The sequence below is a fragment of the Salvelinus fontinalis genome, chromosome 35 (genome assembly GCF_029448725.1).
Source record: "Salvelinus fontinalis isolate EN_2023a chromosome 35, ASM2944872v1, whole genome shotgun sequence".
NCBI lineage: Eukaryota > Metazoa > Chordata > Actinopteri > Salmoniformes > Salmonidae > Salvelinus > Salvelinus fontinalis.
This window is the reverse complement of record NC_074699.1, coordinates 2,163,489-2,187,804: the sequence shown is the minus strand read 5'-3', so window position 1 is coordinate 2,187,804 and position 24,316 is coordinate 2,163,489. Positions and strand designations below refer to the sequence as shown.

At 43.4% G+C, this 24,316-nt stretch overlaps 1 pseudogene; it reads left to right on the top strand.

Annotated features, from left to right (window-relative positions):
* The window catches only part of LOC129834103 (cadherin-16-like), a 34,299-nt pseudogene extending 17,459 nt beyond the window's left edge, over positions 1-16,840 (top strand).
* Positions 16,841-24,316: the final 7,476 nt, after the last annotated feature.

The window sequence follows — 24,316 nt, the reverse complement described above, 5'->3', positions numbered from 1 at the left end:
CATGCTACATCTGTGGAGATGGAACCATATTATTGTAGGGTTTATTTCTCATTGTGTTCCAAATGGACAATGTTCTCTGAGTTAATCTGAATAAGCCTCAGATGAGTCCTGTGAGAATCCTTTATTTATAGAATAGGCAAATCCCCAGCGTCACCATAAGAAAGCTCTAAATGATATCCCTGACACTTGCGGCAGTCAGAACATTTCACATCTTTATAGGAAAATCGTTGCACTGAGCAATATTTACTATTATGTCTGAGCTCACTGGTTCAAAAAAAGCAGTTTTAAATGAAATATGAAATACTTTGTTAAAAGTGAAAAATGCATCCCTTCTAGTACAGAAATGAACTGCATCGTTCTGGAATTTGTCAATAAAAAAACCTCAAGTGACTCATAAGAGCTCTCATTAGCCGCACAGTGTTGTCATCTCCTCTGGTTCGGGGGGAGTGTCACTGAACCGACCAATGAAATGGACCTTAGTCTTAACATAAAGGCTATTTCTGATCTATGAGAGCATCTTTGGGGACAGTTAGTGTTTCCAGTGGTCTTTTCCATAGTCGATCCTCATGAATAATGAAGTCACCGCTGAGGTCTCCATGAGACAACATTGGGTTAGCGCTGGCCTCAAGGTATGCAGTATACGGGCCAAAGATAGACCCTTTTCTCACACACTGTTACGGAACAGAAAACAGTCTACAGCCACACCTCCTGAATAATGCAGGAGACAGGATAGTCATCTTAAGATGGGGACGTGACAATGGAACACAAAGCTCTCGTTGTCCTCACTGGTGCACGACTAAGTCAATGTAAACCCCAACTGTGCTTGTTAAGTTCAGATGCTCTCGGAGTGAGAGAAGGTACTGTTAAGATACAGTAGACGTGCCCTGCCTTCATGTTCTAGAGTCATTCCAGAGTCATCCAGTGTCTTCTTCATTGGGTGCAAGCCATGACAAAAGATTTACAGCTCATTTTGGATTCTCTATGCACCCCAACAATGCTGTCAATCATGTTTTGAGTCGATGCCAGCCCCAGGCTCATGTTCTCTCACTCTGGCACACGCGCGCACACACACACACACACACACACACACACACACACACACACACACACACACACACACACACACACACACACACACACACACACACACACACACACACACACACACACACACACACACACACACACACACAGAGGTGGAAAAAGCTCTTGAGTGGGTCACGCCAGAGTGCCCCTGCTTTTTCCAGCAACATGTGAACGGGTTTGTAGGGAGCTGGCAGGTGAGTGATGAGACCCATGGTATCAGCGACCCTCTAGCCCGGGCAGGCAGATCAGAGACTCAGCCACTTCAGTGGAGGGCCACAGTGAGTGGCTGATTAAAGGACTCCTAAGCAGAGAGATAGGAGGTGTGTGAATGAAGGTCAACAACACAGGACCACACGGGACATGCCTGCATACATGCACTTGATATGGTTTGCCTGGAACAACGGAACCAATGGAGTAGTCCTAAAAATGCAAATTCCAAGCTAAATCAATCTAATACTAAATAATATACTTTAAAACTATTTCGCAGTCAATCACATTTATTTTATTAAGCCCTTTTCAGCAGTTGTCACAAAGTGGTTTACAGATACCCAGCCTAAAACCCCAGAAAGAAAAATATGCAGATAGTAGCCCCTGCTTCATTATCTTTTTCTTCTCCCTGTTCTCATCCCCCCTCCTCTCTCCCTTTCTCCTCTCACCTTTTTCTCTACCTCTTCCCCCTCTCTCTTAGTACGGCCCCTTCCACCTGGCAGAGGATGCTCCTTTGGGAGCCACGATAACAGCGGTGTTGGCATGTGATGCTGATGAGAGGGGAGGAGACAGCTGGCAGGTGAGTTACAGGCTGGAGTCAGGCAATGAGGAGGTGTTCACACCGGTCACAGACAAGCAGACCAATGAGGTTTCACTCATCCTCTCCAAGGTACGGCAATCTCCTTCATTCAACCATCTCTATTCTCTCTTGTTCATTCACAAATAAGACACAACCCAGAGAGCCCTAAACATCGATGAATAGGATGCATTTTAACATGATCTCAACATGGTAATAATAACTACGTAGAAATATTCAATATTGATTCTAATAATTATGCATTTTGGTAAGTAACCATAAGGAAAAGATACATGCATATTGAATCTTGCTTTCTATATCACTTTCTGCGTCTCTTCATACACTCACATGTGGGTATTTCAACGGCACGTGTCCCAAAAATAAGCCATGACACAAACAATAGTTTATCCCAAAATAATCTCAGCCCATCCCTGGGGTGTTTCTCTGGCTCTTCCCTGGTCTCCTGTAATCCCAGCCCCGCCCCAGCACCGCCCTGCCTCAGCTCTCTCCCCTGGTCTGGACAGGAGGGCTTTGGAGACAAAGAGGGACTGTTTGTCATTGTTTGTGTCCCCATTCTCTGGAAACGGGGCAACTATGTTCTACTTCTCTATGGGAGTAGAGGAATGTTACCTATATTCCGCAGAGGTAAACCAGGAGTTGCCTCCGGTATTGTCTAAACTGAAACAGGACTGGAGCACAACCCCTTTGCATTGTCTCTGATGAGCCCTGCCATACAGTAATGATATCAAATGTAGGCCAGTGCCTTATAAGGCTCTGACATAGGCCTACTGTATCCAATTTTGAAGCACCACATACGGTGTATATTTAGTGCAGGAGTTACAGGCTTAAAGCCAGCCAACGACCGCCCGTCTGATAAAATAGCTTGTTAGTACATCCGAGCACGCTCACTAACACGTGACCTTGTGGCGAGACTGAGACAACCCAGAGGGTCGTCCCGTTGTCTCAATAACAGCAGCTTGCACAACGTCTAACTGAATAATGACACAGTGCCATTAGTCTGTAGAAAGTAGTTACCTGTTTACCACACAGGCAAGGGCACCGCTAACTAAACACTAGCTAATCTGTCTCTCTGGTGTTGTGCTACGGTTGTTTTGATAGCGTGAGGATAATATCAATGAGAATATTCAGCTCCTGCTGTGCTGTAGGCGGATGTGTCTGAGGTTGGGTGTAGCATGCTAATCCACGTGACCTGGTCAGGAAAAACTCCAGGCCTTTTTTTTACCAGGCCCATGTCAAGCATGTGTTCTGTTCAAATGTCTCGTACATTCAGTACCTGCCGTCATGAATGGTGAATGAGAGGATAGCGTCAAAGTGCGTGGTCGGTGGCCGTGTGCTCGGTGGCAGGTGCACATACTGTAGCTGATTCAATCATTTTCAGAAGGGAAGAATAGAGATTACAGACGAACACATGCCGTACACACACATGCACACACACGTGCACACACACGTACACACACACGTACACACACACGCACACACACACGCACACACACACACACACACACACACACACACACACACACACACACACACACACACACACACACACACACACACACACACACACACACACACACACACTTCTTCTTTGATCTTATTACGATCTTGATATGAAAGAGGGGATCACTAGTAATCGTCTCCTCCTTTTATACCCATTGAGCTGGAGACTCTCATGCTTCAAGTGTCCCCATTTAACCCACCCTCCACACAGCAACTTAAGGCCAGCAACAGCAGCTGAGTGGTGTTTGGATTCTTCCGGTTGTTGCCTGATACAAACCTGCACTTCACTTCCAGTCAGCACCATTAGTCACTCCAACACTGATCAACACTGTCTGTGTTTTCTCTCTAGCAACAGAGGTAGCTATTTGGGCCAGGCGACATGTTATGAGCAACAGCAATCACTTCATTTCACCCGAGCGTAGACAACGCAGGGGATACAATCCTGGGCTGTGACCTCACAGAGTAAGCATAGCAACGGCTGTCCACTAACGGGATTCTCCGTCACACTCAGGATTCATGTCAGGTGACACTTGAATCAAATGGCCGTCCCTGTCATTCCAGTTTCCATTTTACAGTGGGAATAAAACTCCTCTCTGCCGGAAAATCAGCTTGTCTGACGGTATTATGCAGGTGACGGTATTACAGAGGCCTTGTTTAGAGTCACTGTGTATTGTTCCTCAACCCTCGCCTTTCCAGTAGGATCAGTCTGTAAATCTGTGGAACACGCCGATTAGCAGCAGACATATGCAGGCTCTTTCTGACCTCCTGTGTTTGCTCCGTGAGCTTAATACAATCCCATGCCTCTGTTGGAGGGGGCAGTTCGATATGTTGCTCAGTCTAAATGAGCAGCCTGTGTGTCTCATGGAGTGCTGAAATGGCACATTCACAACACATTCATTGATTGCTTTTTTGCTTTTTAGATTAAGTCTGCTGTTTTCTGGGAAATGTTAGTAAAGCCCTCCCGTGATTATTTTCCTGGTGTTCATTCTTGCACCATAGAACACTATGTTCCCATGTTTTACAGCTATTCAAACACTACATATACAGTTGGAGTCGGAAGTTGACATACACTTAGGTTGGAGTCATTAAAACTCATTTTTCAACCACTCCACAACTTTCTTGTTAACAAACTATAGTTTTGGCAAGTCAGTTAGGACATCTACTTTGTGCATGACACAAGTAATTTTCCCAACAATTGTTTACAGACAGATTATTTCACTTATAATTCACTGTATCACAATTCCAGTTTGTCAGAAGTTTAAATACACTAAGTTGACATCACGGGAAAATTAAAAGAAATCAGCCACATCAGAAAATAAAATTGTAGACCTCCACAAGTCTGGTTCATTCTTGGGAACAATTTCCAAATGCCTGAAGGTACCACGTTCATCTGTACAAACAATAGTATGCAAGAATAAACACCATGGGGCCACGCAGCCATCATACCCCTCAGGAAGGAGACGCGTTCTGTCTCCTAGAGATGAATGTACTTTGGTGCGAAAAGTGCAAATCAATCCCAGAACAACAGCAAAGGACCTTGTGAAGATGCTGGAGGAAACAGGTACAAAAGTATCTATATCCACAGTAAAACAAGTCCTATATCAACGTAACCTGAAAGGCCACTCAGCAAGGAAGAAGCCACTGCTCCAAAACCACCATAAAAAAGCCAGACTACGGGTACAAAGATCTTTTTGGAGAAATGTCCTCTGGTCTGATGAAACAAAAATAGAACTGTTTGGCCATAATGACCATTTTTACGTTTGGAGGAAAAAGGGGAAGGTTTGCAAGCCGAAGAACACCATCCCAACCGTGAAGCACGGGGGTGGCAGCATCATGTTGTGGGGGTGCTTTGCTGCAGGAGGGACTGGTGCACTTCACAAAATAGATGGCATCATGAGGAAGTAAAAAGATGTGGATATTTTGAAGCAACATCTCAAGACATCAGTCAGGAAGTTAAAGCTTGGTCGCAAATGGGTCTTCCAAACGGACAATGACCCCAAGCATACTTCCAAAGTTGTGGCAAAATGGCTTAAGGACAACAAAGTCAAGGTATTGGAGTGGCCATCACAAAGCCCTGACCTCAATCCTATAGAAGATTTGTGGGCAGAACACAAAATGCGTGTGCAAGCAAGGAGTCCTACAAACCTGACTCAGTTACACCAGCTCTGTCATGAGGAATGGGCCACAATTCACCCAACTTTATGTGGGAAGCTTGTGAAAGGCTAAGTGAAACATTTGGCCCAAGTTAAACAATTTAAAGGCAATGCTGCCAAATTCTAATTGAGTGTATGTAAACTTCTGACCCACTGGGAATGTGATGAAAGAAATCAAAGCTGAAATAAATCATTCTCTCTACTATTATTCTGACATTTCACATTCTTAAAATAAAGTGGTGATCCTAACTGACCTAAAACAGGTTAATTTTACTAGGATTAAATGTTAAGAATTGTGAAAAAACTGAGATTAAATGTATTTGGCTAAGGTGAATGTAAACTTCCGACTTCAACTGTATGTTAGTGCATGCACTTCCATTTGAACATTTGAACTCCATTTGAACTCCCCCTTTCTGACGGTGACCGTCAGAGAGGGGGAGGAGCCAGCACGGTTTATTGCCACTATTCTTGGATATGACCCAGACTCACACCCAATCAGGTGAAACATCATTCATTGGAAATAATGAACAAATTAAACTGTGAATTCACATTTTAAAGGCATTAATCAGGGTGTTATCCCACCCCGCCTATACTTTGTTTTTGTCCAGATACTCGCTCAGAGGAAACACAAAGAGGTATTTCTCTAATGGGAAGTACTCAGGTGAGCTGAAGACCATCTAGGCCTTGGACAGAGAGGAAAACAGCACCTACACCATGGAGGCCATGGCTGAAGATGAACGGAAGATGGTTTTCTGAGAATAATGTATATTTCTATGTTTCCAGACAGAGGCTTCAGGGCAGCTTAGACCTCGGCCTTCTGTTTGTCCCAGTGAGTGTCAAATTTAATAAGGCAAAGCTAAAGCATTACTTCCATTGACAATTCAAGACCAGACAGTATTCAGTGACAAAGTAATAAGCAGGGAGTGAGTCATGCGAAGTGACAGCCAGTGTGTCGCTAGCTAGCTGCTGGGTGTAGAGTGGGAAGTGAGGAGGGGGTTTATGTTGTATAGAAAACTCAGATCCAATCTTCCCCCACACTAAAAAGGCATGACTCAGAACAGAACAGAAGACAGACTTACAGGGTCTGAGAGCTGCACACGGCACCTCTCCAATTACCTTGCTGCCCTTATCCCTCGCCTGCACTTATTATCACATCGAGTGAAAAATCTTTTCAGACTGGTTCATTACCTGAAGAATGGGGGCTCTGACTCACATCTTGAGTCCACACCTATAGAGGCTAGAGAGAACAGTGGTGTTAATTGGTGGAGATGTTGTATTATGTTGGTTGGATCGAAGTGTACAGGTATCAGAAACATTTAAAAATCTGCTTTGTAGTTCAGAGAGGTTGTGGTTTCTAATGTCCTTCTCTGTGCCTGTCAAAGCCAGTCCAGCAGCACCCAATACGGTACACCACGAGGACTGTTGTTAACAATGATAAAGTTTATTAAAACTGTACTATTTGCCTCCCAGGGAACTCTTCTCTGTCAGCCTCCACCCTGGTGACAGTCCATATCCTGGATGTGAACGACAACAGTCCTGTGTTGGTGGGGGACTACTCCTGGAAGTACCTGTGTACCCCTCGCTGGGAGGACCAGTTCTTGATGCTGGCATCCCGGGACGGTGATGGTCCCCAGCACGGTGGCAGGCTCAATTTCTCCCTCCGCAGTGACGCCACCGTGCGCGGCAACTGGAAACTCACCACCGTCAATGGTCTGCCTCATCATCCATCTTCCGTTTTTTCACTAAGACATATTTTTTTATTTTATCTTGACCCACAGAAAAATCAACACAGGCTCAAACCAAACCTCTTAGCCTATCAGATATTTTAGTAACCAATCCAGGAGTGGAAATAGTTGTGTATATCACCATGACAATACTATAGGTGTAATGATCGGCTATGAAAAGCCAACTGACATCTACTCCTGAGGTGCTGACCTGTTGCACCCTCGACAACTACTGTGATTATAATTATTTGACCATGCTGGTCATTTATGAACATTTGAACATCTTGGCCATGTTCTGTTATAATCTCCACCTGGCACAGCCAGAAGAGGACTGGCCACCCCTCATAACCTGGTTCTTCTCTAGGTTTCTTCCTAGGTTTTGGCCTTTCTAGGGAGTTTTTCCTAGCCACCGTGCTTCTACACCTGCATTGCTTGCTATTTGGGGTTTTAGGCTGGGTTTCTGTACAGCACTTTGAGATATCAGCTGATGTACGAAGGGCTATATAAATTAATTTGATTTGATTTGATTTAGTCACTGTAGTAGCGACAGGGTGACCCAACGCTATGACATTGTAGGCTAGCACCACACTGTAGGAAGTAGGACCCCGGAAACATTAACCTCTCTGCAGGATCAATCAAATCAAACCAAATCAAATGGTATTTGTCACATTCGCCGAATACAACAAACGTAGACCTTAGCGTGAAATGCTTACTTACAAGCCCTTAACCAACAGTGCAGCTCAAGAAAGACTTAAGAAAATATTTACCAAATAAACTAAAGTAAAATAATTCAAAAAAGTAACAAAATAAAATAACAATAACGAAGGCTATATACAGGGGGTATCGGTATCGAGTCAATGTGCGGGGGTACATGTAGGTAGGGGTGAAGTGACTATGCATAATAGTTAATAAACAGCGAGGGGTGGGGGGGGGGTCAATGTAAATAGTCCGGTGGCAATTTGATTAATTGTTCAGCAGTCTATGGCTTGGGGGTAGAAGCTGTTAAGAAGCCTTTTGGTCCTAGACTTGGCGCTTCGGTACCGCTTTCCGTGCGGTAGCAGAGAAAACAGTCTATGACTTGGGTGACTGGAGTCTCTGACAAAGTTTTGGGCTTTCCTCTGACACTGCCTAGTATATAGGTCCTGGATGGCAGGAAGCTTGGTCCCAGTGATGTACTGGGCTGTACGCACTACCCTCTGTAGCGCCTTACGGTCAGATGCCGAGCAGTTGCCATACCAGGCGGTGATGCAACCGGTCAGGATGCTCTCGATGGTACAGCTCTAGACCCTTTTGAGGATCTGGGGACCCATGCCAAATCTTTTCAGTCTCCTGAGGGGGAAAAGGTGTTGTAGTGCCTTCTTCATGACTATCTTGGTGTGTATGGACCATGATAGTTCGTTGCTGATGTGGACACCAAGGAACTTGAAGCTCTCGACCTGCTCCACTGCAGCCCCGTCAATGTTAATGGGGGCCTGTTCGGCCCGCCTTTTCCTGTAGTCCACGATCAGCTCCTTTGTCTTGCTCACATTCAGGGAGAGGTTGTTGTCCTGGCACCACACTGCGAGGTCTCTGACCTCCTCCCTTTAGGCTGTCTCATCGTAGTCGGTGATCAGGATTACCACTGTTGTGTTGTCAGCAAACTTAATGATGGTGTTGGAGTCGTGTTTGGCCACACAGTCATGAGTGAACAGGGAGGGGAGGGGACTACTGGGGACTACCCCAGTGTTGAGGATCAGCATGGCAGACGTGTTGTTGCCTACCCTTACCATCCGCGGGTGGCTCGTCAGGAAGTCCATGATCCAGTGGCAGAGGAAGGTGTTTAGTCCCAGGGTCCTTAGCTAAGTGATGAGCTTCGTGGGCACTATTGTGTTGAACACTGAGCTGTAGTCAATTAACATCATTTTCACATAGGTGTTCCTTTTGTCCAGGTGGGAAAGAGCAGTGTGGAGTGCGATTGAGATTGCGTCATCTGTGGATCTGTTGGGGTGGTATGCGAATTGGAGTGGGTCTACGGTATCCGGGAGGATGCTGTTAATGTGAGCCATGACCAGCCTTTCAAAGCACTTCATGGCTACCGACGTGAGTGCTACGGGGCGGTAATCATTTAGGCAGTTTAGCTTCGCTCCATTGGGCTCAGGGACTATGGTGGTCTGCTTGAAACATGTAGGTATTACAGACTCGGTCAGGGAAAGGTTGAAAATATCAGTGAAGACACTTGCCAGTTGGTCCAGAACAGCTGGTGCTCTCATGCATGCTTCAGTGTTGCTTGCCTCGAAGCGAGCATAAAAGGCATTTAGTTCGTCTGGTAGGCTCGGGTCACGGGCCAGCTCGCGTCTAAGTTTCCCTTTGTAGTCCGTAATAGTTGCCACATCCAACGAGCGTCAAAGCCGGTGTAGTAGGATTCAATCTTAATCCTGTATTGACGTTTTGCTTGTTTGATGGTTCGTCTGAGGGCATAGTGGGATTTCTTATCAGCGTCCGTATTGGTGTCCCGCTCCTTGAAATCGGCAGTTCTAGTTTTCTGGTTGGGATATGTACGTACGTTCACTGTGGGGACGTCTTCGTCGATGCACTTATTGATGAAGCCAATGACTGAGGTGGTATACTGCTCAATGTCATTGGATGAATCCCGGAACATACTCCAGTCTGTGCTAGCAAAACAATCCTGTAACATAGCATCTGCGTCATCTGACCACTTCCGTATTGAGCGAGTCACTGGTACTTCCTACTTTAGTTTTTGCTTGTAAGCAGGAATCAGGAGGATAGAATTATGGTCAGATTTACCAAATGGAGGGCAGGGGAGAGCTTTGTATGCATCTCTCTGTGTGGAGTATATGTGGTTAGAGTTTTTTTTCCTCTGGTTGCACATTTTAACAGATTTAAGTTTGCCTGCATTAAAGTCCCCAGCCACTTCTGGATGAGCAATTTCTTGTTTGCTTATGGCCTTATAGAGTTGGTTGAGTGCGCTCTTAGTGCCAGCATCGGTTTGTGGTTGTAAATAGACGGCTACGAATAATATAGATGGGAACTCTCTTGGTAGATAGTGTGGTCTACAACTTATCATAAGGTACTCTACCTCAGGCGAGCAATACCTTGAGACTTGTTTAATATTAGACATTGCACACCAGCTGTTATTGACAAATAGACACACACCCCTACCCCTCGTCTTACCAGACGTAGCTTCTCTGTCCTGCCGGTGCATGGAAAATACCGCCAGCTCTATATTATCCGTGTCGACTCGGTGAAACATATGGTTTTACAGTTTTTAATGTCCCGTTGGTAGGATAATCTTGATTGTAGGTCATCAATTTTATTTTCCAATGATTACACGTTGGCCAATAGAACAGTGGGAGTTTACTAGCTCGCCCATGATTTCTCAGAAGGCAGCCCAACATCCGCACCCTTTTTCTCCATCTTTTGTTCATGCAAATGACGGCGATCTGGGCCTGTTCCTGAGAAAGCAATATATCCTTTGCGCCGGACTCGAAAAAGCTTCTTCCAGTTCGAGGTGAGTAATCGCTGTTCTGATGTCCAGAAGTTATTTTCGGTCATAAGAGACGGTAGCAGCAACATTATGTACAAAATACGTTTTTTTAAAAAGTTACAAACGACGCCCTAAAAAATAGCAAAATAGCACAGTTTGTTAGGAGCACGTAAAAAGTCAGCCATCCTCTCCGATGCCATTCTAGATCGAGGTGTTGTATTGGTTGAGTCAGGCCTGTGTAAGAACCACTACCAGGCAGCTAAATTAAAGTGACAAATTAGACCATTCTATTTGAGTCGTGGTGGTGATGTTAGACCTGACACTCTCACTGTGGTTACCTGTGTATCGGGTGACGTCGCCGACAATAAAATGCTTTTCAAAATAGAAAGAATGTACGTGTAAAAAACAATGCAGGGTGTTTTGCTACAGTGTGATGAATGGGGAATAGGATGAAATTCAGAGATCCATTCAGGCCACCTGTAGATCCACAGTCACATGCAGAGAAGATTGGATTGAGTGGCACTGAGACACTGACTGGCAGTGGAAGTAAATGGCCCCCATCCTTTCTTCTGAGGCGCTCTGACTAGGCAGTGTCAGTAATACGCCTAATGGCCCTCTTCCTGTGGCTGTACTTGTCTGTAATGTGTCAGGCTGACATACATTAATCAGACTTGTCCACTTTGCTGTGCTGACATAGTCTCTAATTGATTCACTGTGACAACCTTTTCTCTTTTTTTTTCTTTCTCTCGCCCTTTCTCTCTGACGCGTTATTAATGGAAGCGGCGGAGGCTGGCCGTAATTATATTTCCCCTTTAATTTGTGTGATGTCACAGCTGGGGCCCGCTGGGCTGAAGGGCTAAGAGTCTAAAAGTGTATTTTTCCCAGCAGTGCCTAGCAGCTGCAAGACTTGTCCCTAATAACACCTGCTGCAGACGTGCCATGGTGCACCTATTTACCTCACCTTTGTGGTGCTTCGCCCTCCTCCTCCCTGACAACTGGGGAGGCTGGAGAGAGTGACGGAGGTGTGACGCAGCATCTGTGCCGTGCTTGTTCTGAGAGGGTACCAGTCGACTCCACTGTTCCTGTCCACCACAGAACAGACAGTCAGTCAATTATAATTAATCATAGAGCAATCATTTACCTCTATATTTCCCATTATTCCTAGGCCGTGATAAAACCAGGTATATTAAAAAAAAACTCTCACATACACTATTCCTGTCAATGATGACGTCAAAGAAAAGTCACAATAAGAGCCATTAAGGACGCGGCAGACCAAGGGCTCCTCTACTATTTATGTCACTGACGCCTGCCGGCTGCAACCTTCTCTAACAAGATGATATACAGTGCATTCCGAAAGTATTCAGACCCCTTGACTTTTTCCACATTTTGTTGCGTTACAGCCTTATTCTAAAACTGATTAAATTGGTTATCCCCCTTCATCAATCAACACAGAATACCCCATAATGCAAAAACAGGTTTTTAGAAATGGTTGCAAATGTATTACAAACAAAAAACCTAAATATCAAATTTACGTAAGTATTCAGACCCTTTACTCTGTACTTTGTTGAAGCACCTTTGGCAGCGATTACAGCCTCGAGTCTTCTTGGATATGACGCTACAAGCTTGGAACACCTGTATTTGGTGAGTTTCTCCCATTCTTCTCTGCAGATCCTCTCAAGCTCTGTCAGGTCCGATGGTGAGCGTCGCTACACAGCTATTTTCAGGTCTCTCCAGAGATGTCGATCAGGTTCAAGTCTGGGCTCTGGCTGGGCCACTCAAGGACATCCAGAAACTTGTCCCGAAGCCACTGCTGTGTTGTCTTGGCTCTGTGTTTAGGGTTGTTGTCCTGTTGGAAGGTGAACCTTCGCCCCAGTCTGAGGTCCTGAGCGCTCTGGAGCAGGTTTTCATCAAGGATCTCTCTGTACTTTGCTCCGTTCCCCACAGCATGACGCTGCCACCACCATGCTTCACCGTAAGGATGGTGCCCGGTTTCCTCCAGACGTGATGCTTGGCATTTAGGCCAAAGAGTTCAATCTTAGTACCATCAAATCAAATCAAATCAAGTTTATTTTATATAGCCCTTCGTACATCAGCTAATATCTCGAAGTGCTGTACAGAAACCCAGCCTAAAACCCCAAACAGCAAGCAATGCAGGTGTAGAAGCACGGCGGCTAGAAAAAACTCCCTAGAAAGGCCAAAACCTAGGAAGAAACCTAGAGAAGAACCAGGCTATGAGGGGTGGCCAGTCCTCTTCTGGCTGTGCCGGGTGGAGATTATAACAGAACATATCCAAGATGTTCAAATGCTCATAAATGACCAGCATGGTCAAATGATAATCAGAAGTAAATGTCAGTTGGCTTTTCATAGCCGATCATTTAGAGTATCTCTACCGCTCCTGCGGTCTCAGACCAGAGACTCTTGTTTGTCCTTTAGGTGTCTTTTGGAAAACTTCAAGCGGACTGTCATGTGCCTTTTACTGTGGAGTGGCTTCTGTCTGGCCACTCTACCATAAAGGCATGATTGGTGGAGTGCTGTAGAGATGGTTGTCCTTCTGGAAGGTTCTCCCATCTCCACAGAGAAACTCTGAAGCTCTGTCAGAGTGACCATCGGGTTCCTGGTCACCTCCCCGACCAAGGCACTTCTCCACGATTGCTCAGTTTAGCTGTGTGCCAACTCTAGAAAGAGTCTTGGTGGTTACAAACTTCTTTCATTTAAAAATGATGGAGGCCACTGTGTTCTTGGGGACCTTCAATGCTGCAGAATTTTTTGTTGGTACACTTCCCCAGATCTGTGCCTCAACACAATCCTGTCTCGGAGCTCTACAGACAATTCCTTTGACCTCATGGCTTGTATTTTTCTCTGACATGCACTGTCAACTGTGGGACCTTATATAGGCAGGTGTGTGCCTTTCCAAATCATGTCCAATCGATTGAATTTATCACAGGTGGACTCCAATTAAGTTGTAGGAACATCTCAAGGGTGAGCAATGGAAACAGTATGGGCTTGAGCTCAATTTCGATTCTCATAGCAAAGGTTCTGAATACTTATGTAAATAAGGTATTTCTGTTTTTTATTTGTAATACATTTGCAAACATTTCCAAAAACCTGTTTTCGCTTTGTCATTATGGGATATTGTGTGTAGATTGTGTGTAGATTGAGAAAATGTGGAAAAAGGGAAGGAGTCTGAATACTTTCCGAATGCACTGTGCATCTGACATTACATACGGTACATAATGACACGTCAAACTGTGTAAGGCTGTGTAAAGTGTAATATACTATAATGTCTGTCAGACCTGAGGACCTGTCGTGATAATAGTAGAAGTTAGAAGAAGATAAAAATGTTCTTTGTGTTGGTCCAGAGGTGTGTCACAGTCTCTCCATCTCTTTCAGAACAGAGGCACATGAAGGGGAATAGTGTCAGATGCCAGCCTGGGGCTTTTGGACTCCCGGATAACAGCTAACAGTCTGATAGTAAACCCTCTGTTTACGAGACGGGAGCTCCTGCCTCTATGTTATATGCCGCTGTATTTTGAATTTGTTCATAGATTAGTTAAAGTATCAGAGCATTTGTACTAGAACCCTCCCCCCTCCAAACCTTCGTCACCCTTTGGCCAGTTTGTTTGTTTAGAGTTACGGAGGCTCCACCACACACAGGTGACAGGGTCCCTCACACATACAGTATGTGTATGATAAACAGAACTAGGTCTTTCCTCTGTTAGAATAATGTTGATGTGGGCTGTTGATCATGCCAATATTTTACTCGTGTTTGCCAAAACCTAGTTAATCAATCAGCCATGGTTATTTATACATTGCTGTGAATTACATTTCCAATGAATTAGCCTGTATCCAAGGACTCTTTACTGAGTACAAGCAGATGTTTAAAAATATATTTGAGGTAATGTTTTTCGTTCTCGCACGGGCTTTGGAGCTTTTGGAATTTCCCTCTGATGTTTACTTTGCTTTTAGACGCTAGCCAAAATGGACAAAATACCTCTGTGTATCGTCAGTCAAATTGGTCTTATAAGTAAACTACAGGATCACTATTATGTGGACACCTGCTCGTCGAACATCTTATTCCAAAATCGTGGGCATTAATATGGAGTTTGCCCCCTTTGCTGCTATAACAGCCTCCAGTCTTCTTGGGAGGCTTTCCACTAGATGTTGGAACATTGCTGCAGGGACTTGCTTCCATTCAGCCACAAGAGCATTAGTGAGGTCGAGCACTGATGTTGGGCAATTAGGCTTGGCTTGCAGTCGGCTTTCCAATTCATCCCAAAAGTGTTCGAGGGGGTTGAGGTCAGGGCTCTGTGCAGGCCAGTCAAGTTCTTCCACACCGATCTCGACATACCATTTCTGTATGGACCTCGCTTTGTGCACAGGGGCATTGTCATGCTGAAACCGTAAAGGGCCTTCCCCAAACTGTTGCCATAAAGTTGGAAGCACAGAATTGTCTAGAATGTCATTGCATGCTATAGCGTTAAGATTTCCCTTCACTGGAACTAAGGGGCCTAGCCCGAACCATGAAAAACAGTCCCAGAACATTATTCCTCCTCCACAAAACTGTACAGTTAGTACTCTGCATTGGGGCAGGTAGTGTTCTCCTGGCGTCTGCAAAACCCAGATTCGTCCGTCGGACTGCCAGATGGTGAAGCGTGATTCATCACTCCAGAGAGCGTGTTTCGACTGCTCCAGAGTCCAATGGCGGCGTGTTTTACACCATTCCTGCTGTCGCTTGACATTGCGCATGGTGATCTTAGGCTTGTCTGAGGCTGTTAGGCCATGGAAACCCATTTCATGAAGCTCCAGACGAACAGTTCTTGTGCTGATGTTGCTTCCAGAGGAAGTTTGGAACTCGGTAGTGAGTGTTGCAACTGAGGACTCAATAATAGATGGCCATTATTTGTTGTCCATTCCTTTCAGTAGAATATACATTTCTGTCAGCACCACCATTGTTCACTCTGGTAGCTGTGCTGTTATTACAGTCTTGTCAATGGATTATTGAACTATCAAAAGAAACATGCAGTGTTTACAATCAATGTCACTTCTGGGCTTTCCTTTCACACTGGGCCATTGGAGCACTAATTACTCTGTAATGTCTGTCCTTTCTCTGAAAGCAAATAGGACTGGGTTGGGCATATGCTGGGTCTGTGTTAATGTGTTTTCTCCTGGCCCTCCCTCCCCTCAGAATATCTCCACAACTCAATCTCGTCGACAGCATCTGCTCTGTAAATAGAAAAGGACATCTCATAGATCCCTGGCGATTTGTTTCCTTATACGCCTGATGTATGGCAGCATGTTGGAATAGAGTACTTGTCATCCTGAGACATTATGTTCAGACTGACTCAGTCTCAGGGCAGGTTGGGCCGCAGGTGCATCCTCTCACCCTGTCGCAGCCTGGTGATCCCCCCCTCTACAGCACACTGAGCTGTTTTAGTAAAACCCTGAGGCCTCAGGGGCATGGAGACGTCCTCTCCCTGTCATCGTGGTCTGCTCAGGGTAGCTGTGATTTTCTTATGAGGGCTGAATATGTCCCTGTACTGTGTGAGTGGTGTTGACTGTGTCTTAAATCCCAGTGACGGTTTGCCCGTGCAATGTTAGAGGAAACTGCAGGACCGCCGTTAATCAGCAGCAAGGCATGCCAACTATCCAGTCCACCGTCGGCATCCTACTGGGAACCCTGGGGGTCATAGGTTAGAGTAGCTGCTGTTGGATTGTAGACTGAACACCTTTAAGCCAACAAGTTAAAATGGCAAAGTTAATCAATCAATCAAATGTATTTCTATAGCCCCTTTTATATCAGCAGTTGTCACAAAGTGCTTGTACAGAAACCGAGCCTAAAGTAGAAGCAAAATGGTCCTTTGTGTAATTTTGTGTCATGATGATCTGAGTTCACTTGGGATCTTTTTTCAGGCAGGATCTTACACTTGAGTGAGTCATGGGAGATTTTAGTACGGTGGGCTTGATTTTATCTTTCTTATTTATCCCAGGAATCATTCTAATCGTTGTGTTTGTTAGGCTGTCCTACCAGAATCCCAAACCGCCACGCAAAACCAACCAGGAGAGAGAGCCCCTGAGGATCTCACTGTGAGGGCACTGCCTGCATATGTCTCTGACTTTGCCCTTAGTAGAGCGATGATATAGTGAGAATGTTTATTCAGTAATGTTTATAGTATTTACCTAGTGAGTAGTTATTGGATTGCGGTGGTATTTAGGCAGTGCATTTGGGGGAAAAATCCACTTAATATTTCTAGATTTTAAAATTGTATTTACAGTAAATGTATTTGGGTACATCTTCCCAGTCTACATCAACTAATGGCAGCTTAATGACTTTAAATAATTTTCACAATTATGATAACATTATACCACCAGTAGGAGTAGTAACACCAATGACGATAACACCAATGGTACATTTTAGGCAAATGAGGATTTTCTGAAATGGAGGCCACATATACTAAAATCTAAGGTCATTACCCCTTTAAAAATCCCTTACTAAAGTCATATGATTAATAATTCGGCTCACAATGTAATTTCCCTTCCTTTAAATAGAGTAACACCAAGTGACACTTTGGATTTATACACACCAAATTGTCAATGGAATCCTCAAATGTATGATATACTAAAAGGGTATGATTAGCTTGTAATTGTATTTAATATAGACCACTTCCCTGTTAACAGTTTGCCCTTGGAGGGAATCCGCTAGCGCGTCGTGGAACACACCTTCCAAGTCGTTCATTATTTTGCATAGAACGTTAATTATCCATTATGTAATGAATGATTTTCAAGGCGGTAACACCAATGACGTAAAACTGAGGGACACATTATATTAGTAAATACATTTGTATTTTAATAGCATACTTTGATTTTATTGATGAATACAGTATGTTTAATACTTTTGTTTACTTTCTAGCAGTAAATATAATAGATAAATATCTCTAAATCCTCAAAAACATGTCAGAAAACAACCATAGTCATACAGTATACTGTATATAGAGTTTGGCCAATGTGATTTCTTTCTGAACGTTTTCCTCCATAGCCTAAGTGATAATTGACGCATCTACGTTGTAATGTCTATTTTGGATTATTTTCTAAACCTATGAAGATGTCCAGTGAAAGCAGATGTGCAATTGGTTGACACCACAACACAGTAAAGACTTGGATACACATGATCCTGAATGCTAATCATTAAAAACATCTGTAAAAATGCTGCTCTGTTTTACTTGTTTACAGACCCATCATGAAAAAGTACTACTGAATTATTACACAACCTACTGGTTTTACTACTTGATTTCTATTGATGTGTAGTAAACCAGTAGTGGTTTATGTAGTAATTTAAGTAGTAATGAGTGATACATTGGGACATTTCACTACTGGTGAACACACAATGTTTCCTGCTCAAATCACGACATAATTCTCCCTTAACGACTACTGTGTAACTACTGAGCTTTTGGGTATCTACTACATTACTGCTGTGCTGTATGCCTACTCAATCCCTATTGAATTACCACGGCCATCTGTGTGTGTAGTGTTGTGTCACTACTGATCACTGCCGAATTGCTCCGGATCCCTTTTCATAAACCCTTTTGAAAAAATGTATTACTGTTTGCCTATTAAAAATCACTATTGAGATCGTGTTTCACTACTGTGTCACTACTAGACTAGTGCACGTGTTATTTCCTCAAGTTCCTAACTGTAGTTATATCATCAAACAATTATGTATACAGGTTTTATTTGTATTCAATTAATTACATATTACATTACACATTTACACTTTTTTGATAATCCATTTGAGGCCTTGTCTTCATTCAGCTTTGACTTAACTATCTTCAGATCCTCTTTTTAGTTGCAGCCACACGTCACCTTTTAGAAAATACAGACAAGCAGAAGAGACAACCAATAATAAGCCACTATCAATCATCTGCTAACAGAGGCCACATAAGACAACACAGAAACACATTTGATAAATAATGTTAATCTTACCAACAATGGTCTCCAGTCTTCTTATGTCAACAGAGGTAAGTCGAATGGGTAAATATACCGATATGAACATACCCAACATTTGCATACAAACACACATACTGATTAACTAGCATGACAAAAACAGAGGCTACATATCTACATTTCAATGTGGCTAGCAAACAGCTAAGCTAAACTCAATACATCTCTATGAAAACGGCTATCAGCTAATACCGTTTCGGTTAGCAACATTTTTGATGCAGTAAAAAGTTCTAGAAATGGCTAAACAACGACATGAAAGTTTTCATAAAATATAAAAGATGGTGCCAGCATAAGGGCTATGAAGGACAGAATGTGTCACGATCGTCAAAGGGACTGAGAGAGGACCAAGGCGTAGCGCGTGGAAAGTACATCTTCTTTTTATTTAAAGAAGGAAAAAACAAAACAACAAACAAAACAGACGACTGTGAAGCTATCAAACATAAGTGCTGACACAAAACACTTCAACATAGACAATTCCCCACAAACAGCTAAAGCCTATGGTTGCCTTAAATATGGCTCCCAATCAGAGACAACAATAACCAGCTGTCTCTAATTGAGACCCAATTCAGGCAACCATAGACTTTCCTAGATACCTACACTCAACCGTAGACACAGCTAGACTTCACAGCTAGACTTAAACATAAACCCAACTACTCTAATAAACCCCCTAAACCTTACAACCACCCTAGACACTAAAAAAACACATACACCCTGACCTAACTAAAAATAATTAAGAAAACAAAGAATACTAAGGCCAGGGCGTGACAGAATGATGAAGGATGGAAGATGATTACATTCGGGATTGTCAAAAACAGTAGCTACTACTTCCTGTTTTGTCTTCTTCTGAGGTTGCGAAAAACCGGGGTAGTCTGGCTGTAGTGTTGTGATAGTTATTTCCTACCAACATCAAGTAGTAAAAACTCTACTTGACTGCTATAGACAAGCCTGTGTAGTAAAGCTGTAGTGTTTTGACTACTTATTTAGTACCAACAAGAAGTAGTAATAATCTCTACATGATTACTCCCGAAAATACTACTGTTTTCCTACAAAACTCTATTTGTGTATCTTGAGTAGTGCATAATCTACACATTCACTACACACTCCCTACTACACAAATATGTTTTGTATCGTAATTCAGTAGTACTTTGTCATGAGGGGTGGGTCATTTCATAGGGATTTGTCCGGAGACGCTCTCGTATAGTTACATCAACAAAACATTGTGAATAAAGGTGCTAACAAGTATTTTGTTGGACAATGTATATTATGTGTAACATGCGTATCCCGTACATACGACTAAGAAAACTTGAAACCAACGAATCCAATTGAGAATCTGTGGTATGACTTAAAGATTGCTGTACACCAGCGGAACCCATCCAACTTGAAGGAGCTGGAGCAGTTTTGCCTTGAAGAATGGGAAAAAATTCCAGTGGCTAGATGTGCCAAGCTTATAGAGACATACCCCAAGAGACTTGCAGCTGTAATTGCTGCAAAAGGTGGTTCTACAAAGTATTGACTTTGGGGGGGGTGAATAGTTATGCACGCTCAAGTCTTCAGTTTTTTGTCTTATTTCTTGTTTGTTTCACAATAAAAACATATTTTGCATCTTCTAAGTGGTAGACATATTGTATAAATCAAATGATACAAACCCCCCAAAATATACATTTTAATTCCAGGTTGTAAGGCAACAAAATAGTAAAAATGCCAAGGGGGGTGAATACTTTCGCAAGCCACTGTAAATCTACTGAAAAGAGAAGCCTACTGTTCATTCACAATGCTTTTTAGGAGGCTTAACCACATCGAGGTTGATATATTGTTAAAGCAATCCCAGGTTTAATAACCTGTACGTACCTTTGCTTTTATGGTTTTCTAATAAAACTGTTTCAAATAACAAAACTAGCTTCTTATTATTAAAGAGCAATTTCTCAAGCAAGAATTTTGCTAGGGCTGTCTGGGAGTGGTCTGAGTGGGGAGGGGAAAACTGAAAACTAGCTATTATTGACAGAGAAGTTTGGAATTCTCTTTCTTATTGGTCTATTATCTAATTCACCGCCTGGTGATGTCAGCAGACAGGCCAAAGCTCCATCCCACCAAAACAGGCTGAAATTTCAGGGGGTCTTTTTAAACAGCTCTAGAAACCTCTAAAATGGCATTATGATCATTTTCACAATTTCACACTATTATTCCTACTTCATAGTGTTGAAATGTATATAAAATACAGGCAAATCACATTTTTGACTGCACTGGGCCTTTAATCATTCCATCCCTTGTGGATCTATAATAAACACCTCAAAATGGTTGTACATGTAATAGGACAGCCAGGATTATCCAGAGAGCAGTCTTAATCACATTTAGCAATGTGCCTCCAATTTACAGGATGATGACAATAGCTTAAGTGACCTTGATGACCTGACAAGCGTGCTGGGCTATATATACACCCAGGGGATGCCATAAATAGCCCAAGACTCAAGGTCCTCTGAATGATGCCCAGCGGCAAACGAACACAATTTTATAAAAAAATATGTTTAGCCAAGTTGATGCATTCTGGTTTACTAATGGTACATTTTTCCTTGGAGCAATTGGCCCTAGCTCCATTGCCGGCACTTTAAACAAAGACCAGCAGCCACGTTATTCCCTTTCATGTATCTGGTTTATGTGAACGCTGAGATAATAGCTATTCATGTATACATCTGTGTGCAGGTTAGCAGATGAGTTAGCGATGTCATCTCCCATGCAGGGTTAAATGGGCTGTGGTGTATCAAAGCAGAAAGGAGTTCACATCCACAGACGTTCCGCTCAGCCGTGTTCCACAAGCGTACTAGGCTGTACTAGGAAGAACACAATAATAATAACAACAACAACAGGAAGTATTAGGACTTATAAAAATAACATTTCAATCCAGTATACTATATATAGAACAGGCAGGCAAGTTGCTCTTTCCTCCATGGCGTCTTCTAATAGTAGCCAACAGTACATGTGCATGGAATCATACACAAGGGAATTACACTGGAACTAATACACACGTGACCCAGCTAAAAACAGCATATGCTCATGTACTTCAGAATCAGAATAACCGCAAAAGCCCTGTAGAAAAGGCCCAACGAGCCTGCTTTTGACATAGGGTCAAGCATTAGTACGGCTGTGAGGGACTGTTGCTCTATATTTAGCCTCTCTGTGCACATATTCTGTGTCTCTGTGGACCAGAGTAGTTCAGCTGGCTATGGGGCAGGGACATGTATGAAGGAGACATTTTTGACCCTGTCCCCGCCAACTGGCTCAAGGAAAATGAGACGTAATGTACCACATATGGATGCTCTGTAACTTTGCTTGCGTTCCGTACTGTTTCCATTGCTGGGTCACTTAACATTGTTGTGTGTTTTCTCCCCATTCTAAAAAGTATATTTTGAATTCTCTCAGTGAGCAATTTGACTTTGGCCAAACATGATAATGTGCTCATCTGTAATGGGGGTTATCTGTATATCAGCAGCATGTAGGAAAGTTCAGTGCTTGACTCGGGCAGGAGCTCACCGGAGGTGAGTACTGGTCCCTCATAATGTTCTACTGCTTGAGCTCCTGTTCCTCTTATCGAATATTAGCTCAAAAGTACTGTGGAGCTCCTGCACCTAAATATAAACAGTACCGTAACCCAAAATGAGTCCCGGAACCTATTTCACTCCAAGTCAAGCACTGGGAAAGTTTGACATCACAGTAACCATTTTAGAACCTAGCAAGAGTTCCTGAGACAGTTTAAAAGCTGCCATACTGAATGTTTCGTTAGGGAATCCCTGGGGTACCTCTGCTGGGCTTGACCGTGAGTGGGGGGCCCACTTCTACTGTCTATCTGCAGCTGGTAAGGGCAGGAAGTGAATGACATTAAAGTGATGCCATGCCAGCCTTGGCAGCAGCGTGAAAATTAGCTGCTCTCACCACTGCCAATTCTGACAAAACTCTGGGCAGATAGAAAGTTACACACTTGGAAGGAATTTACCATCACTGCCACCGCCTATTTATAAACCCACCTAATCTCTCAGAAAGAGAGGGCCGTTTCACTGCCTTGATTAATTTAATAGGGCTTTGGCCACTTAGTCCCTCTCAACCTACCTCCATTGCACCGGCGTGTTTACAACGGGCAAGATTACAGAAGTCGACTGATGGTTAGAAGACAGGAAATTAGAAAAGCCTCTCTACCAGGAAACCTGTAATTTCCCTGATCTGAAGTATATTTAATCATATCGAGCATTTCTATCTCCTGTGGGTTTGGGAAAGGGACAAGCATGACATCTAATTTTGGGGTTGTGATTTGGGTCTGCTCTGCGACACACAGAATAGGTCTGCAGAAAATGACTACTCTCTTTCAAATGGGTCTGCGTCTGTCTACATTACCCTCGTCTGAAATTAAAATGCAGAGTCTCATTTGAATGAAGTTCAAATCAAGAAACAGGGTGTCTGAATTTAGCATTTTGATTACAACATGATTGGATTCACTGACAAAACACCTAGGTAAAATTTATTATTTTCTTATTCCTACTAGTGTCCTACCTATGAAAAGCCCTGGCTATTCAAGCTCTTTCCAGATGAACTTGTAAGCAGACTCAGTGACAGGAAACATTGAAAAAGTGACTGAGGCATTGGCATTGCATGACAGTGAACCTCATGCTCCAGCTGGCTGCCTCTGCTCGGTGGTAGCCAAACTGTGTTGCATGGAACTATATCCAACTGTCCCCAGTTGCTCCTCGTGACGTCATAGCCTTCCCAGAAACGGAAAGGCATGGTTTGGCTCCAATAAGGTCCCATTTAGTGACAGAAACGGATCCTGCCAAAGGGGGCTGGCACAGACGTGGGGGGGGTTTATTCCAGAAACCGGGTCGCTCCACTGGCTATGCTGAGTGGCGATAATCCTGTGTTTACTATAGCCATCACGTCCTAGAACCACAGGAGAGCATTCTCAGCACTCTTGTCCTCCCCTTCACACATCAATAGAAAATAGTAGCCTAAAACCATTGATATACCACTTCTGAAAAAAACAACAGACTAAATCATATGTATACCGCAAGAATATGCACACTACAAATTACGAATTTGTATTTCATAATGATTTTACAGTCATTTCCACGGTACATGTTCACGTAACACCACATGTGGCATTTGCATTGTGCTCCAGCAGAGCAAGGTCATCACTTCGTCAAAGCACAGAGGTGTGTAAGTAGGCAGCTAAATAAATGGCACTCTCCAGTCTCCAGACCCACTTTAGAAATTGTTTGCCAAGCAACAGAGTATGAGCAGAAAGTCCTTTGAAAAGAGAGAAGTACATTACTGCCTGTTAGACTGCTGAACAACACTTAGGAATAGCTTGTACGAGCTTTATGTCTGAGTCCATATGATTTCGTGTCACTTTTTGTATGAAAAATAACCCTTTTGGATGTTTGATACTGTAAGTAAGCAGCAGGTTGGACCAGGTTTGTGCGTCACTCATGCTATCTGTGGGATGGCCATGCGGTGGACGAGATGTGGATGGTGCTCTTAATTCATTTGGACCTTGAAGCCTTGCGACTTGTGATGTAGCACACAATAA